Here is a 16,480-nt window from a genome sequence, read left to right as displayed (position 1 = left end):
TTGAAAACCATTCCAATTTTAAGCAAATAATTACATGTCACAATTTCATGCTAAATGTTTTTACTTTTTACTAAAATCTTGTGTAAGATTCAGTATAATATAAAAATTACATAAATAAATACCAATTAATTCATTTGCTCTTAGAGTAACCTTCTTACTAATAGTGAGTTAAAAAAAGGATACCCAATTTTTTATCTTATTTGAAATTATAAAATTATTTTAAGAAAAATTTAATTTAGAAAGTTTTATTTTTCTGTACAATCATTGGGAATTGTGTAGAAAATTTCTTTATTATATTTATTATTTATATATTATTATTATTTTATATGTTTATTAGATGTGTATAGTGCTTCACATTGCCAGTATCATCAAGTAAAATACTGCCAACCCATTCCATATGTCATACCTTTTTTTAATATGTCTTTGGTGTCTACACAGTTATGGCCTCATTGCAGGGATTCAGTAAATATTTGTTACTTAGTTCATTCATTCTTTCATTCAACAATTATTTATCAAATGCCTATTATGTATCAGATATTTAATGCAAAAGGTAAACTAAATTTACATTTATTTATATCAAAATTTATATTTTGGATGTTATACCTTGGAAAATATTCTATAAATATCATTAGGTGAGCAGTTACTCCTAAAATAATGTTCTATTCACCTTAGTTCTTATTGTTATAAATACTGGTTCACAAAACACCATGTTAGATCCCAATAATGTCACTTATTTTAAGGACATTTTTGTAGCAAGGACATTTTTTGCTCCCTGATATCCATGATCCTCTTCTCCTATAATGAAAGGACTCTTGTTTTGTAGCAGGACATGTGGCTACAGAGTAAGCACTACATTTTCTAAGCTCCCTTGGAGGTGATGTGCGCAGTTTCCAGATTTTCCTTAAAGAACGAAGAGCTGGCCCTCTGCCACCTTTTCCCCATCCTGCTGCTTTGAAAAGTGTTTGTGGTGATGGATCATCTTGTACCATGTGGATAAAAGTAGTATCTGAGGGATGACAGAACTACATGATAGGAAAAACCTGGGTCTCCCATAAAATCCCTAGACTATCATTTCCATACTGTAACGTGAAAGGAATAAACCTCTATTTTCTTTTTTTTTTTGAGGTACGCGGGCCACTCACTGTTGGGGCGCCTCCCGCTGCGGAGCACAGGCTCCGGACGCGCAGGCTCAGCGGCCATGGCTCACGGGCCCAGCCGCTCCGCGGAATGTGGGACCCTCCCGTACTGGGGCACGAACCCATGTCCCCTGCATTGGCAGGCGGACTCTCAACAACTGCGCCACCAGGGAAGCCCTATTTTCCTTATGGACTGTATTTGAATCTCTGTTATGAATTTCCTAAGACAGAATTTGGTACCAGAAATGGGGTGCATGAAGTGGCATAACCTAGGTCTGTGGCATAATATGTTTAGCACTTGGGAGGCAGGAAGCACAGACACAGATATTGGAAATTGAAAAGCTGGTTGATCCCTGATATGCTGAGGCAAAACATTGATATAACTGTTGATTACAGTATTTTAGAAGGCAGATTAAATGGTGATGGAGGCCATACATAACATTAGGGGAAGTCACTGGAAAGCTACAGAATCTTCATGTGTGTTGGCAGCTTCTTGCTCTTCCAGCAAAATCCTATGACAGAGATGAACTCAGGCTAGAGTTAACCAGTCTGCAAGCAGAGGTGGAAGGGCATATAGTTCTGTTAAGAAAGGCTCTTTGTGCCAGGTTAGCAAAATAATTTCACTGAGAGTCCTATAATTTGAGGCCTTTGAGGGTTGAAAAAGTCAACTCCTTCTGTATTCCAAACCAAAGCAATTATAGCTGGTAGCTTCAAAGCCACTGCCTTACTAGGAGATAAATTCAATGTCCTGCCAGATTTGGGAGCCAGACAAGAAGCAAAATCAAATTAAGAGTATTGCTTTTCCACCCAAACAAAATGGTTTAGATTGCCTGGATGTAGCTTCCATCCAGAGAGGGGGTAAGGAAAGCACACAGGGTAATAAGGAAAAGACAAGCATCTTCAGGCTTAAAGAGTACATCTAGATTAAATCTTTGGCTATAGTTACTTACATATGGAACTAATCCAAAACAAATTGCCTGGAATCTTGCTAAGGTTTTGAGGGAATTGTATGGCTACAGAACAACAACATAGGCTGCAAAAGCCTGTAATTGTTCAACCCTTTAGAAAATTCCTGGGCCGCCAAATCTGGACCGGCAAGGAGAAGGCTACAAAAATATTGCAGTCTCCAAGAAGAACAATCTTTGTACCACCTGCTTGATTCATGGCAAGGGAGGAAAAAAGATAGGAAAGCACCAGCCAGGGGGTAGAACCAAAGGCTTTGGAAGAAAGCACACATCTCTTCCAGGAAAGCAGAATCAGGGTCTTCCAGATGAGACTAATCCGTTGTTGGTTCATGGAATATTTGTAACGCCTATCTAGTAGGATTTGATTATTGCCATGGCCCAGAGACTGCTATAAGTTTCCCAATCCCTCTTTGCTCAATAGGGGCAGTTTAGTTTGCAATATCTACTTCTTCACAAGCCATGAGTATGGGCTGTATGGGGACAGATAAACTTGTTTCAGTTTGTAGGTTGCCAAATCATGAGGCTCCACATCCATGATTAATGAAGGGAAAGGGCTATACATCATCCAGAGGGGAGACTTTTAGCTGGGTACAGTAACCAGTGGGACTTCGGAATTTTCTCCTTTGTGGAGGTGATCAGTGTATTCTATGTGAAGGAGAGAGATTGTGATGGATATTTGGGTTGCCACATGAATAGACTGTGGCAAATAATGCTAGTTGTATTTAAATGTCCATTCTCTCATTTAACAGAGACAAAGGCATACCTCTGAGATGTTGCAGGTTCAATTTTAAACCACCACAATAAAGTGAGTATCACAATTAAGTGAGATACACAATTTTTTTTTGTTTCCCAGTGTATATGAGTTATGTTTATACCATACCATAGTGTATTAAATGTGGAATAGCATTATGTCTAAGAAAACAACGTTCATGCCTTAATTAAAAATACTTTATTGCTAAAAAAATGCTGATCATCATCTGAGCCTTCAGTTGAGTCACAGTAGTTACATTAAAGATCACAGATTTCAGATCATCACAACAAATATAATAATAATGAAAAAATTTGAAATATTGTGAGAGTTAACCAAACTGTGACACAGAGACATGAAGTGAGCAAATACTGTTGGAAAAGTGGCACCAATAGACTTGCTCCATGCAGGGTTGCCACAAACCTTCAATTTGTAGAAAACACAATAACTCTGAAGTGTAATAAAGAGAAGCACAACAAAACAAGGTATGCCTGTAAAGCCCCTGAGTTTTGGCTATGTGCAGGACTGCCAAAAATAAAGTTTTTTTTATCTTCCTTGTAGTTAGGTGTGGCCACATGACTAATATCTAATGGATGTAAGGAGACTTTGTGGGTGCAGAATCTGGGATGTTTTTAAAAGGCAAGTGTGTTGCATTTCTGTCACCCTTCCTCTATCCCATTTTTTCGAACACAGATGAGGTAGTGAGCTATCTTGAAACAAGAACTAAGGATGATTTTGATGGAAAGGTAGATCAATAAGATAGAAGGAGCTTTTGTCCTTGGGTAACTTTGTGTAGCAGAGCTCTCATACTAGTTCTGTATTGCTTCCCTTAAGAATATTTCACAAGGGAGAAGTAAACTTTTATTACATTAAGAGGGTTGATATTTGGGTCTTGTATCAGTCAGCTATTGCTGCATAACAAACAATATAAAAATTTCAGTGACATACAAAAATAATCATTTATTTCTTGCTCATGATTTTATGAATTGGTTGGAACAGTTCTATTTCATACTTCATGTAGAATGGTAAATTCTGCTTCATATTCTCATACTTCTCCTAAGATCATATGAGTGTGTATACTGTTTGTAGCTAAGAGTTATGAGAGCCAGATAAATGACTGTAGTGAACTGTCCTGGATAATAGTGGACTATTATGCATTTATAAATATCATGTAGGTGAAAGAGAAGTTGAATGATGGTTTTGAGTTTTGAAGGTGTAATTTAGTACTGTATTGAGTGGAAGTAAATTACTATATCAGTGCTAATGCTAGTGTAGCTATACAAAAATCCTGTTATTTTGCCATCTCTCTATCTAGAACTGTAAAAAGGCCTGGGATTTTACCCTACTTGTACACTAATAAGTTAGCCTGCTATAGGTTTATAGATGCTGACGGGAGACAAGACTCTTGGGTCAGAGATGATGAACAATTTATTATTTACAGCATTAGCAGCAACCAGAGAATCAGCATTTTTTGCACCTGTTTTCTGGGCTCCAGTTCCCATAAGGAAACACAAAGAGGGTGAGCTGATACCTGCACACTCTATGGGTTGCATTACAGGAGAAGAATCCAGAGCATACAGAGCACAGATTTTTTACTAATGGGTAGTAAGCATCCTGCCTTTTGCTACAGAGGGGAGACAATGTCTTTATCTTCCAAAGTTGTAAACAAATGCGTCTCTTACTGCAGAGTAAATTCCACATCTTCCAAGGCTGTTCACAATACAAACATACTTGAAATGATCTTCTGGAATAAAGGACAGTCAGTATCCCTACTAGCAATGGGTGTAGAAATGAGAGATCCATGGAGAACTGTCTCCTAAACTGCTTTTGCCAAAGTCATTAGTGACATTCTAATTTTTGTTCTAACGTGTACTTTTGCCTGCTTATCTAACTTGATCTCTTACAGCTTACGGCTCTATTGTCATTTTACCCATTCTGGTTTAATTACACCGTTTTCTCTAGGCTTTCTTCTTACTCCTTTGACTTTTTATTCATTCTTTCTTCATTTATCAAATATGTTTTGAGCACTTCGTATGCTCCAGGTAGTCTTGTAGGCACTGAGAAGGGAACAATACAGAAAAAGTACCTTTGCTTTCATGAAACTTGCAGTCTAGTAGGGGAAGTCAGATAATAAGTGAGATAAATTAAATGACATATAATATTTTAGGTGGTGGCAAGTACTAAGGGGAAAATTAATGCAAGGTAAAGGAATAGAGGAATAGGAAGATTCCAGTGGGTTGCCATTTGAGAACAAAGGCTTTACTGAGCAAGTAACATTTGAATAAAAATCTGAAATAAGTGAGCAAACCTTGAGGCTGTTTGGGCCCTATTTGAGGGTGGATGGAAGAGATCTAGGAAAAGCCAGCAGGAAATGCAAGGCCTTGAGCCCATAGTGGGCCTTGTGTGTCTGAGGAATAGCAGGAAGTGTCCTATTACTTATCCGTTTATTGTTCAGCTTCCAAAGGTCATCCTAACTCTGACAATATAAACTTAATTTTTTTTTCTTCTACAAATTTATGGTTTGGTGTGTGTGAGTGTGTGTGTGTGTGTGTGTGTGTGTGTGTGTGTGTGTGTGTGTGAGAGAGAGAGAGAGAGAGAGAGAGAGAGAGAGAGAGACATGCTTCATCCATTTGTAAGAGTTAAGGTAGAGAATTTTCCAAAAGGTTATCTACTTTTTCTAAGATGATTTATTGAGTAATCGTTTTCTTTCTCCATTGATTTGAAATGTTACCTTTGTCATTTAAGGAATTAAAATAAATTCTTATCTGAATTAAGCTTTTTTTTTTTACTTCTGTTTCATTCATCTGTTTATCAATTTTTAAAATTCATTAAGAAGCTATTTTAATTATATGACTTCTTTTAGAAATTTCTAGACTTTCCTCCTTATTTTTCCAATTGAAATGTATAATCCCTATGTCTGATTTCAACATTTTCTTGGTATTTTAATTTATATTGCACTTAATAGATGACAGATAGATAAATAGATAAATGAATATGGCAACTGAGTCATCCCACACAAGAATGTGATTTGTTTATTAATTTATTTAAATATTCTTTTATACTCCTCAATAGATCTTTAAGGTACAATAATGTGTCCTTTTTGTTATTGGGTTTATACTTAGGCCTTTTCTTTTCAATTGTGTTTAGGTGTTAGTAACATTGAACATAATAGAGAAAAACACATTTCCGGACCCAATTTTAACAGTTAATATGCTTTATTGTCAGCCTCAGATATTTCTTAGGATTCAAGTTGCAGTTATTTTATTATTCTAATGAAATTATGACATATCCAGTATAGAAAGTATAGAAAGTTATCAAACATATTTCTAAGTGAGAGTTTTGGTGTTCTGGGCTTTGCGTATATAACGATGATGAGGCAGTTACTGATCCTGTGACAGAAACATACCCCAAGTTACCATCTAATCTTCTGTCTCCCTCTGGATAGAGCTAAATTAAAAACATCAGGCAAAGCAGCTTAATGTACTTATTGGAGATTTAGGTCAAGACAAGAAGATCCACATATTCCTCTGGTACAGTCTGCAAAGTATAGAGTCATTTTGCAGATGGTCGTATATCCCAATGGGGCAAAGATATACCACCTGCATTTTTCTATTTTGTGTTGATTTTTAGTCAAAGTTTGCATGATGCCATGGAGACTATCCCACTCACTTTCCTACCATAGTCTGATTATTATTTAAGTCATGATGTTTATCAATAAAGTTCTTTGTTTTGTGGGTACAAGTAAAATATTCAGTTTTTCTTAATATTTATTTTCCTCTGAATTTTCACAATGAAATTGTTTCATGCTTAATTTTATTATTTTTATAATAAAAACAGAATTACTTTTAAAATTATCTCTAGCTTCATTCTTGTTTTCCTTATTTCCTTATTGGCTACTGATGTCAACAATTAGCCAAGCCTGATTCTTGATGCAATTTCACAACTTCTTTCATGTAGAGGTAGAAAAGGTTTACTTCTAAAAGCAAATAAATGAAAATAATTTAATAATTTTGTTAAACATGATTGTGTGTCTTACTGGATTCAGAAATCTATTTTTTAAAAACATTTAAAAAATGATCATAATTGATAATTATATTTTTTGAATTTTCCAGGATTACAATGAAATGAAATAATTTATAATATTTTCTACTTTGCTAACCATGTGCTTAGCTATCAAGTTTTCAATCCATTTTGTTTTGTATAATTTCTAAGAATGCCAACATCTAAAAAACACTGACAAACTTATCTTCTGAAGCTACAGAGTCCCACAGTCTCCTTCAGTACTTTATTTTTAATTCAATTCAACACTTATAGATATTAATTTTTCACCAAAATGTACAACTTCTTTCTCAAAGCTAGAAGGTTACTGATTCATAAGGTAGATTACCTTGTTACTAATTCAAATAGCTTTTTGGTCCCCCAATAATTTCTCTCTTCCTCTTCTCTTCTCTCTTCTCCTTCCCACATGTCTTACTTGCCTGGAAAAGATATTCAATAAGGCAGTGGAGCAAAGTACATTATGCTGGCACAAAATTTAAAAAAAAAACATTATTTTGAGATTGCTTATAACAGCAAATCAAGCCCAAGAAGCTAGTTTTAGAATTAAGTCCTAGTGCTAGAAAAAAAGACACCTCACATAACTGCAAACCTTTAATTTTACCAGCCTATATAAAAACTTATCAATACTGTATTTGATACTAAAGAGGGGAAGAGAATAAAAAAGTTGCCTTTTCAAACAATGCTATTAGTAAATACGTTGACATTCATATCAAATATGAGAGAGACAACATGAATCCAGAAGAATAGTACATCATAAAGTTTTCATTACACGTGGATGATTCCACAGAAGTAATATACTTACTAATATCATACAGCTTGGAATCCCTGAAGACAAATGCTTGGAAGAATGTTATTTGTTCCAAAGAAGCTCTATATCAAACATCTGAGAATAAAATGTTCAAAGTGGCAAAGGGATACTTGAAACCAATAACATACTAAGGAAGCACTCACCAAAATATCTTTGGGCGTTAAAGTTTATGTTAGGTCGTAGGAAAACATGAGTTTTACATCAAAAGTTCTTTTTAAACCCTAGAATTCAAAAATACATTATTTAATTAACATTAGATATATTTACATATGTCAGTGTTTGTCCATAGATTTACAGTCCATATTAAAGATGTTATTAAAATGGTGATTGGTAATAAAAAATGAGGGTAATATATATATAATGGTAATTAAATCCAAGCTGTTAAAATATCTTTTTCATCTTTATTCAAAGAAATATGATCAGAACACAATTTCATACTGAAGTGCATTGGTTCTTCAAGGAGAGTTAGGCAAGAATTTATAAAATTATTGATGAATTGTGTGTGTGTGTGTGTGTGTGTGTGAGAGAGAGAGAGAGAGAAAGAGAGAGACAGAGAGAGAGATGAAGGAGTGTAAGGAAGAGGAGGGGCTGGTTTCTTACTTTGCATATTTTTAAAAGGCATTGTTGTTGGCTTTCAAAATAGTGCATTTTGTATTTTTTCAGCTTCCAAGGAGCTTAATTAAAGTATTTTAACAGGTACTGATAGAGTTAATGGAAAAATCTGAATCCTAAACATTTAAGATGAGCAAAGCAACATCTGTGTAGGATTAAGGAAAATCTTTAATATTTTTAAATACTTGAAGGTTTAAAGTCAGCATTACCACCAGACTGTTCACTGTTAAATTTGTCCCACACAAAAAAGAGGGAAGACATTTTAAAGGACTGAATGCTCCCATGAAATATTGATATAATTTAAACAGAATTATCTGAATTCTGGTAATTTTGTAAGAAAGCAATTGAAATACAAGCAACATATATTCATTTGATACCACCTACTTGTGTGAACAAAATTTGTCATTAATATCACTATGAAAACTTTAAGGAGATCATCATTTAAAAAGTCTTGATAAGGATTTGTGTATAGCTATTTCGAACATAAAAACGTATACTAAAGCATTATGTCCACAGAAGAAATTTCATGTTTCTTATTAAAAGTTAGAAAACATTTTTTGGAAAGCGCATTTATAGTTGATATTTTAAATCTTCCCTAATACTTTGTATTTTATTTATATTATAATCATAAAATGCAAAGGAAATGTAATACTTTTTTCCCTTAAGTCTTGTATAGATGCTCCCAGAGTCAGTATTGTGAAAATTTTATTTCTATGTGTGTCATGAAAAAAAGGCTGTGAGTCACTTCTTTATAATGCAGCAAGGGAGAATAGTGTCAATAACTGGTGAAATTATCAGGGCTGAAAAAAGCAGCATCTTTGAAAACAGGCAGTGAAGGAGTTAGATAATTTTCATCAGAATAAAAAAACAAATGAGGTAAAGCTAAAGTAGATTAGGGAAGATAACTGTTCTTGGGAAGTTGAAAACTCTTTGTCGATTTTTATACAGTGTTTTAGTAATGGTGCTTCTCAATTATGTGAAGTGTTTCTGTAATGGGCTGAGCAGCTGGGATGGGACCAGTCTCCCAGTGCTGTACTCAGCCCAGCAGCTAGCGCCCTCCCAGCCCATGTTGGTGCTCAGGTAGTATTTGTTGAGTGAATGGGGGTTGTATTAGTTTGCTCTGGCTGCTGTTACAAAGTATCACAGACTTGGTGGCTGGCTTAAACAATAGAAATTCATTTTCTCACAGTTCTAGAGGATGGAAGTCCAAGATCAAAATTTTGGCAGGGCTGGCTTCTTCTGAAGCTTCCGTCCTTGGCTTACTGGTGGCTGCTTTCTTGTAGTGCACAGACATCCTTGGTGTCTCTTTGTGTGTCTAAATTTCCTCTTGTTATAAGGACACCAGTCAGATTGGAATAGGGTCTGCCTATACAGTGTATCTCCAAGTATAATCATGCTCTGGGGTACTGGGGCTTGGCATTTTCCCATATGAATTTTAGGGGTATACAATTCAGCCCAAAATAGGGGTGCAGCAATGCAATTGCGACTCTGTAAGAGCTCATTTTTAAAAATTTGAGTTAATATCTTTCAGTGTAGGAATGATTTTCATGATATTCAGTAATGATAAAGGAAACAGTTCTGTCAGGTATACAATTAATATAGTTAATTATCTACAGAAATACTGCTTTCATTTAAACTTTTTTTAAATGCTTGATTTAGTGTTGGCTTTCAATCTTTTGACGGTATAAGCCATTCATTTCCTTTCCTCTTTGACAACTGTTATACAAAACGTTATACAAAGGCTAGAAATGTCAGTGATAGATGGCTTAGATTAATTCAGTCTCCTCCTCGCTTTCCCCATTACTCTAACAAACTATGCTACTGAGAAATGGGGCCTCATTTAAGACTGTCTATATTGATCTGATAATTACTCAGTGAAAGACTAGATCCCCTCATACCTAAATCCTGAGCCTGTTAACTGGAAAATTGTTCCTAGAAAACTGATGGTGCAACAGTAAAACACTTAGGTCCTGCAGCAAACGCTCAGAAAAATGCTAGGGATGTTACCTGTTAACTTGTGCCTCATGGGTACAAGAACAGTCGGTGAGGGTAAAAATATAAACCCACCAGAAGAAATATAAAAGTAACTTCCAGAAGGCCTTAGGAGATCTTCACTCTGAAGAGACAGGACCCTGCTGATAGGCGTTTGCTGGGGGCTTGAGGCAGGCAAGCCTGCCCTCTGCCTGGGAGTGCTGCCACCTCATGATTGGTGCATACAGTAAAAGCTGTATGTCATAACCTGAATTCTTTCCATACTTTAAAGGAGCAGTGTAGTCTTTGCATGGCTCTGTGGGTATATTTTAGTCGGTTATATCATCCTGTTGCGGCAAACAGGCCCTCAGCTATTCATTTCATTCCCCACTTGTTCCTCTTGATACAGAGGAACGCCCAGCAGAGTAAGTTACAGGATATGTGAATCCAAATTAGTTTTCTTCTGGCTACTGTCATTTCTTGGAAAGAGAAGTGGATAAAATTACTTTTATAATTTCTTCTGAGAATTGTTGGTCTCTCAGGTTTGTAAAGGCCTTGGGTATCCTGTATGGAACTAGCTGAGTTATGGTAACATGCTGCTGTTTGGGTAAAGACTATTGTAAAATACATCTCATGATTGATTTTAGATGACAGAAATTTAATGCCTTTTGGAGCTAAAGCTATTATTGTTAATACTACTAACATTAAAAGGTCCGTCAAACCAAGCTGAATGAGAACAATGTGGTACAACAACAATAAGTCTGAAAAATAAGGTAATTAAATTATTGTATTTTACTTGATTACTTGTCAAGCAGTAGGAGTTGTGGGGTTAGATTATGGGATTTGTTTGAAGGGATATGACACATTTCTCCAAATGAAAACATCTGTCCACACTGGTGTTTTCCATTAGTCATCTTCAGGGATGTTAATTTAACTTAAAACAATTCACACTACTCTGTTGATGATTAATTTGAAAATGATGTTTGCATTATTAGTTGAAGTCAGAGACACCGTGAGAAACAGTAGTAAAAGCACATGGCCATGATGATGCATTTGGTACTTAGAATGTTTACATTAAAGCAGCCCCTGGTGTTTGCACAGGGATTGAGAGCAGAGGAGAAACTAACATTGGCACAGGTTATTAAGATGCCTGACTCAGGAGTCAACGTAAGCCCTGAGTAGAGTCTCATAGAAACTGCAATCTTACCAAGTTTTCATGTGATTGATATAGCATGCACTCACCTATTATTCTACAAGGCTATAGAGTAAGCAGTGAGAACTCAATCCCTTTTTTTTTATTTATATTTAAGAAAAGGTTTTAAAATAAAAAAAACTATTAGGAGAGATCATGCTTTTGTCTAATGAACCTTGCATATCACAAACACTCCAATTTTTAATAGACAACAGAGTTTTCTCTGAGCATTAAGCCAGAGGCATTTACACTCCTTTAAGAGTACTCATACTAAGAGGTGTGTTCTCATATATCATCCCTCTAATTCATTTGTTCCCAAATTTTAGTGTGCATGTATCCTGTCCTATACATCTTAATTTAATTAGGCAGTATTTTGGCCCAGTAATCTAAATTTTTAACAGGCTTTAGAAATGCTCTAAAGAAAATTTTTTAAAAAAATCACATATACCTAATCCTCAAATTATTCCTTAAAAATAATCCCACAAGCCTGATGTTCGTTTTTACCTAACTAGCTATTTTCCTAGCATTTTAGCTTTACAGTAGCTTTAAAGATCAGAGAAGATTTTTGGTTCATGATGGCACACTAATCACATGGTGCGGTGTCCTTTACCATTTCAGACACCTCAAAGGGGTTAAAACATATAAATACATCATTTTGAAGATAATAGGAGGTGACCATTAGCGGTTGACAATTTTCAACAATTTTCTGGCAGACAGAAAGCAGTTTGGGGAGAGCTACTGGAAGAAGCAGGATAGAGGGGGCCAGGACCTGGGAGGGAGTTGATCTACCCTGCTGAATCCTAGAGAGCCTCAAGATTCTGGGATGCCTGTTCTGATGAACAAGAGGAGTGAAGAGGGAGTTGAAAAACAAGGCCATCAAGATCTATGTATGGAAGGTCACAATAATCTTATATACTTCACATGGTGGACAGAGTACCCAACAATGGCCATCAACCCACTTAAGCAAAATGTTGGAAGTTTCCTTCTTTTAGAAATAAGTGACTGTCTGAATGCATGTGGACAGCTGGTGTGGGAGTTGGTGCCGAGATCAAAGACCTCAGCATTCTGGGAGGTAGGAGTTCTCAAGCATAAGGACCAGCTCATCACTGAAAAATTCCACCAGCATCCGTGCACACATTGCCACGTTATTTAGGTTTTTCTTGCCTCATTCCTAAATGTGAAAAGATGACTAAGGTTCAACAGATATTTGAGGAAAATTTGAAACATAAGAAAGAAAAACTAGGGTACACATATTTAAAATTGCCTACAAATGCACACACAGTCACAAATGAAACAGATACTTATTCAAATTATATGGGGATTTTAGTGAATTCTCCCACCACACACTCATACACACTTTCACACTCTATTCAGTATTCTTAAAAACAAGGATACAATGCTGTGTGAAAACAACGCTTGGAGAACAAGAAAGATTTTTTTAAAAATATAGGCACAATAAAAGATTTCAAATGTAGGACCAGTAAAGTTGAGGAAAATTCCTAGAGAGCAGGAAAAAAATACACTGACTGACCTATTTCATTTTATAACATATAGCCCAAGGGAATAAGCACCTCCTTGAAATGTCTTTAAAGTTTTTAAGTTACTATTTTCAGATACAAATTTTGACAGTCACCAGTATACAATATTCAGTGATTCACACATCAATGAATTATCCTTTATTCATTCATTATCTGGTATTCATTGAGCATCTACTATTTGCCTATCATTACTCTAAGTACCGAGTAGTGATCGATACAGTGATCAAAACGTACAAAAATTTCTGTATCCACAGAGCTTATGTTTTTGTTGGGAAAGATAGACAATAAACAGAAACCAAAAATATATAGTATGATAAATGGTCGTAAGTACTTTGGAAAAAAATAGAGCAGGTCAAGGAGATAGGAAAGGTGCTGCTGGGTGTGGGGTCGTGAGGAGGATTTTATGGAGGGTTAGAATCTATAGAGTTTGTGTTTCAGACATATCAAGTTAGAGATGCCATGTAGAAATCCAAGTGGAGATGGAGAGGGCAGTTGGGTAAGCATTTTGGAGTTCAGTGGAGAGGTCTGGGCTGGAGATATTAATTTGTGAGTCATTCAAGTATAGTAGTATTTAAAGTCATGTGAATGGATAAGATAAAGAAGAGTTACAGGGAATGAGCCCTGCCACATGCCAGCACATAGAGGTCCATGTGACGAGGAAGAACTTCCTAGCAGAGACAGAGAAGGGTTAGCCAGGAAGAGACCAAAGGGAGTATGGTGTTCTGGATACTGAGAGAGAAAAGTATTTTGAGGAGGAGGCAGTAGTCAGTCATTCCGAATGCTTTTATAAAAATGTTTTCATCTGCAAATGGGTAGTGATAGTGTTCTTCTTATTTATGAGGCTCTGAGAATAAGTGAAAATAGGAGAGTTATACTGCACAAGTAGTTTACTCTATACCAAAATGGAGCCACTTCAAATACAACTTTGAAGTAAGCAGAGTAGAAGTAAATTATTGAGTTAACCACTAAATTGAAAGGGAAGGGTTACACTATTTGATGGTCCACAGGCAGCATTCCCCCCCAACCCCCCAATAAATCACATGGGACATTGAGTAACTGTCTTTGTTATTTGCCTATGCCCTAATAGCATCTCTGAAACCTGAAATCATTATTGGGGCATGTTGGAAAGTTGTTTTCAGTAATTTCCCTAGTTTGGAGAAGAGAGTCAGAGAGGTTACCCTGTTTGTGGTATTTTAAAACATATTCTTTGAGTTTTCTCACTTACGCAAAGTTAAATGGAGTGATAGATGTTTAACCACTGAATCGCTTTGGCTTGGATGCATTGGCAGGGTAGCAGGAAAAGTTCTTGCTTTTAATATATTCTTTGGGTGCCTAGAGTGCTCTTAATACTTCATTTATTGTAAATATTGATACAACAATATATGTTAACTTGTTGAGATATTATTTGTTGGTCCTTTGCGTTTCCTTCCCTCATTTATTGATATTTTCCTAGAGCTTCTGCCTGGAGTCCTGAAGGGCAGAGAGAGCCCAATCTTTGAAAGTGAGGAGAGGTACAGAACAGATTTTCTTCCTGACTCAGTAGGATAGAGGCTGTCAGATCTTTTGAGTAGGAGGGAATCCATTCCCACCTCAGAGCAGTACCTTGCACCATGGGCCTAGGGAGCCTGATCCCCAAGAATGGAGGGCCCTAGCCATACCAGGTGTGACACAGGGGAAACCTTCAGCTTCCAGGGCCTCTATGGCTAGAGGCAACAAACCTCATTCTTCTGTGATCTTCAGGTGGCACTGGAACAAATTTATGTGCAAGAGTTCCATGTAGTACCATCATACAGTACCATCTCATTTTTGCCCTTGATTTATAGGCCACTGCTCAAAAATTCAAGGTTTTTTAGTCATAGCTTTTCTCCTGAGCCAGCCCTAACTTTGCTGGTTCTTCCCTGCCCCATGGGTCATTTTCAAATGCCTTCCAGGCCTCCTTTAACTACGTTCTACTTTAACACTCATTTTTCATGGACTGCTTCATACAACACTTCATTTTTGCCCTAACTGGAGCTAGGTCCCCTTGCTGAGGATATGATTTTTCTGGCAGCCATCTGCAAGAGAGACTATTTATCCATCCTGTGTTTCACAGAGCTTGTAGTTCCCTGTTGATTTTCTACACCATTTTCTGCATCTTCCAGTAACAATCCTCCTTTTACTTTGAGACTTATTCCTGACATCCATCTCCATCCTTCTGTGACATATTAATCCACCTCTTGTGTTCGTCAAGGGCTTTGGCACCTACGTCAAAATTTTACTTGTCATTCCAAGTGCCTTCGTTTTTTACCATTACTTCCTGTGGTTCACACAGCTCTGAAAGTTCACAGTTCTTACGATAACCTGCCAGGTGGCTACATCCTGGAACCTCTCATTCCCAGTACTCCTCCTTCTTTGGACTCCAAAATTCTACTATCTTTACTTCTAGTCACAATCTCTAATATTTCTAGCTTTCTCTCCGCTCCTTGGCACTCTTAATCTCCAGTTCTTTAACTGCTTATACTCCATCTCTCCTTCCCCTTTTGGCTTAACTTCATTTTTCTCTTACTGCTTAAATCTTCCTTTGCTTGTGTTCTCAACTTCTTAGCTTGTCTCTGTCTTTGCCTCTTTCCTTTTCCCTCCCTCCCTCTCTTCCTTTCTTCCTTCCTTCATCTATATCTTCCTCTTTATCTTTCTTTTTATCTATCTATCTATCTATCCATCCATCCATCCTAACTTACTGAAACCTACCCCTTATGTCAGCAACTTGGCTAGCTCTTCACTGAAAACCTTTTTTAAATTTCTTTCTAGCACACAGGCATCCAGTTAGGTTTTAGCATGTGTCTGAGGTCTAGCCAATAGGCTGTGAGTGGAAATAATGTGTGCCACTTCTAGGCCTGGTCTATAAGTAAACCTCTGGCATGACCCTTCATCTCTCCCCCAGTCCCATCTGCTGGTTGGATGACAACACTCAAGGTGTTCTTGGAAGTCACATGTTGAAGATGGGTGAGCCTTCACTAGCTTGACTCCCTAAGTGACTTCATGCATAAATCCCTACTCCTAAATAATTTTAAATGAATGAGAAATAAGCTTCTATTTTGTTAAACAATTGAAATTTCTAAGTTAATCTGTTATAGCATTTGGTGTTATCATAACCAAAGATAGATCCACATCTCTGCCTTTTTTTTCTTCCCCATGTTTGGTCTGTCACTGAGTGGCGCTGGAGAAATTCTCACCATCGTGTGGATTTGTACCAAAATCTACCACCTTCAACTTTAGCTGGATTGTCGGTTGTGCTCGATGATCACCCTGTGTGTCATATTTCTTCTTTTTCTCATTTCATTCAATAATTATTTTATTTATCTTACTATGAACATCCTAATTTGGGTATATGATTTTCATCCTGTGTTATAGAAATAGGAAAGACCTTGACGTATGAACTTTGTCAAACTCCTACCCAACTCCTATCCCGCTC

General features: G+C 36.6%; 1 protein-coding gene across 3 annotated transcripts in view; it reads left to right on the top strand.

Annotated features, from left to right (window-relative positions):
* Positions 1-16,480, top strand: part of CFAP299 (cilia and flagella associated protein 299) — a 633,581-nt gene that overhangs the window by 74,982 nt on the left and 542,119 nt on the right. The window lies entirely within an intron of this gene.

Source organism: Lipotes vexillifer, unplaced genomic scaffold (genome assembly GCF_000442215.2).
Source record: "Lipotes vexillifer unplaced genomic scaffold, Lipotes_vexillifer_v1.1 scaffold272, whole genome shotgun sequence".
NCBI lineage: Eukaryota > Metazoa > Chordata > Mammalia > Artiodactyla > Lipotidae > Lipotes > Lipotes vexillifer.
Note: the sequence above shows the minus strand (reverse complement) of the source record. Positions and strands in the feature narration are given on the sequence as shown.